Source organism: Perissodus microlepis, chromosome 20 (assembly GCF_051167445.1).
Source record: "Perissodus microlepis isolate ML-2025 ecotype Zambia chromosome 20, ASM5116744v1, whole genome shotgun sequence".
Classification (NCBI taxonomy): Eukaryota; Metazoa; Chordata; class Actinopteri; order Cichliformes; family Cichlidae; genus Perissodus; species Perissodus microlepis.
In genome coordinates this window covers 23,765,624-23,768,568 of record NC_140480.1, presented here as the reverse complement: position 1 = coordinate 23,768,568, position 2,945 = coordinate 23,765,624, and the positions used below count along the sequence as shown (strand labels likewise).

Here is a 2,945-nt window from a genome sequence, read left to right as displayed (position 1 = left end):
ACCATTCACTGTATTTGCCACTACTCTCTTAATTTCAGTTACAAGTGATTATAAAGGACAAAAAGACATGTGCAAAGGCAGGCATTATATGTTTATTTTGAAGAAATGTAAGTAAAAAAAGACAAACAAAAACAAAACAAAAAGTGGTGTTTTCTTCCAGAGAAATAAGGACAAAAATGCACAAGTTTTGCAAATGTTTTTTGTATTTGGATGACACCTTAAACAGTCTGAGATACAGGTAGTGTAAATACAGAAATTAAATAACAATTGACTAAAACCCCAAACATATTATTGAAAACCCTACTTGTGTCAAACAAGCAGATCCTGTGACAAACCCTAATTTCTACTATGGTACGAACAAATCCTACACAAACTAATAGTGTTACAGAAGTACTTTTGACACAAAGAAAGTCTTGGATCAAGAGGCTGTTGTGTTCCTGCACGTAATAATCATCTGACAACTGTGGGAAAATAATCAACCTGTAGAAAGTTAGAATCCATGATTACAAGATATTGAGCATCCATGCTACAGAGAAGTACACTACCGAAAGAAAAAAAATAATAATAAAATCAATCATTCCGCACGGCGCAATGATAGTCTTGTGAGTAAATTAAAGTATAAAGTCAGGATAGTGTATGCAATGACTTAAAAATTGCAGAATATTAATAACAAATGTATAGATTTTCACAGGCAGTTAAATGACCAAAATTAGACTTTACAATACCCCCATCTCAGTCAGTGTTGACAAATAGTTTACGCTAACAAAAGAGAATTTGACAAGAGGAAAAATTTAACTTAACCAAAACGTCACTGCATAAAAAGACAAAACTTTTCTCATTTTTTCCTCAATCAAAACTTTTGCAGCACACACCATGACATCACCTTGATTCAAAACAGACAAAATACGTGTAACAATAAAAGCTAAACACAACTGAAGTGACAGCTTGGCGTCAGGCAGCAGTGATGGAATGTTGATGCCTACTTATAAAAGGACACCCATATTGCATGTGCATGAAAATCTAAAGCAATGGAGAAATCCTTTGTTGTTCTTACTGTTGGGGAAAAAAAAAAAAAAAAAAAAAAAGCCCCCACCTGATCGAATTAGCTGATTTTTTTATGAATGTGTTTGATGAAGCCATAAAAGTAGTTACCTTCAAAGTTTGAGCAAATTCACGGTTTGGTTCGATACTTGGTTCAATATTTTTTCGATACAAAAAAAATGTTCATGCTTTTTTAATTTGTCATTTATTAAAATTATAAATATATATTTTAACTCAAACGTACAGTTTTTAAATTTAATGTTGCTGAAACAACAAAGGGATAAAAAAATAAATCTATCTGATCGAGAAATCACTCATCTTTGGAAAAGAGACTTTATTACAGAGAAATGTCTCTTTCCAAAATAAAAGCTATACTATACGCTTCTTCTGCGGTATACTCTCAGCAGCATATTAAACATATCAGGTCCCCATAAGGAGAATCATGTGCTAACGGCTGTCTAAATGACTCGGGTAAAGTTTGTAGCATGCGTGCTTGTTGTTTTTGTCTGCTTCCACTTGTCTTTGCACTAGGATGATGTCGGAGTAAATGTGCAGTCATATTCATTTTTTTCCCCACTAGTGCTGTCAGCGTTAATCTCGTTGAAATGACGTTAACGCCACAACACGGCAAATCTCCGTTAACGAGCTACCGCGGATCGCCCCGTGCGTGGGGCTGGACGGCGTCAACACGTTAACGAGCAAACTGCGCTAACGCAGTAGTTCCCACCCATGTAATTGAGCATTGCGTGGCACATCTGACATACTGTTTTACGTTTGTCCATGACGCGCTTACCTTCAGGGTCATACTTCACATGAAAACCAAAATAGTTCCAAAGGCCAGATCTGAATGAGGATGAGGGAGGTTCAATTTGCCATGTTGCAACGAGCTTAGCTTCTGTCTTGCTAGCTTGCGCTGCGCTCAGTGGATCTGCGCTCGGCAGTACAGCCTAGGCGGAGTAGTCGAACGCAGATCCAATGAGCTCTCAACACAGACAGCATCATCAGAAGAAAAGTTGATAAAATAAATTTAAAATTTTGTATTGTTTGATACATATGCTTACCGAACCGAAAGCACTGTACGAACGGTTCAACCTTAAGTTACATTTTAAGGTGACCCAAACAATGACGACTACAAAATTAAGGGAAAAAAATATCACAGCTAGAAGATCAGCCTAGTATCAAATGTATGAAATGACCAATTACTCTAGATTTTTTTTAAAGCTTGTTTCAGTTACTCTATATCACAAATTAAAAAGTGCAAAAAATTTGAATGCACCATTTAGTTTCCTGTAACTTTCTATGGCTTTATTAAGCATACTGTAGTTACTGTAGAAAAAAATAAATGTGCTAACTGTGAGGAGGTGAGGTGGGAGGCACTAATGAACTTTTCATGGAATGAACCATTTAAAAAAAAAAAAAAAAAAAAAAAAAAAAACGAACAACAAAAAGAAACACATTAAAGTCAAAGTTCTGTTGTCACTGCATTTTGCCAAAAGTCAACATAAAACTATCAACATGTGAAGAATAAATAAAGTCACTGCTAATAAAAAGCTACAGAAAGTCAGATTTAGCTGTATTCAGTCCTGTGTAAAGCCGCAGTGTTCAGCTCCACAGAATTAACAAAACAAACAAACAAAAAAAAAAAAGCAATGCAGCCTATTTAACTGTATTCATACAACCTTGCCAGAGGCTGTGACTTGTAGATGGATGCTAGGATATACATCTACATATACTAATGAAAACCGGATACAAAAAAATATATTGAGTACAACTGTACCAGCAGTGAGTATTTCTAAAATGTTACAGATAAAAAATAAATTCTGAGTAAATATATAGTATAGAATAAGGATTGTAATAGAACCCAGCTATTTAAAACATGCTGTCTAGTTAGATATCTACTGTGA

At 35.0% G+C, this 2,945-nt stretch overlaps 1 protein-coding gene across 1 annotated transcript in view; it reads right to left on the bottom strand.

Annotated features, from left to right (window-relative positions):
• Positions 1–1,056: 1,056 nt before the first annotated feature.
• LOC146364578 (transcription cofactor vestigial-like protein 4) overlaps positions 1,057–2,945 on the bottom strand; it is an 8,527-nt gene continuing 6,638 nt past the window's right edge. The window contains exon 6 of the mRNA XM_084917433.1: positions 1,057–2,945. This exon is cut by the window's right edge and continues 909 nt beyond it. The gene's annotated coding sequence lies outside the window, so the exon portion shown is untranslated.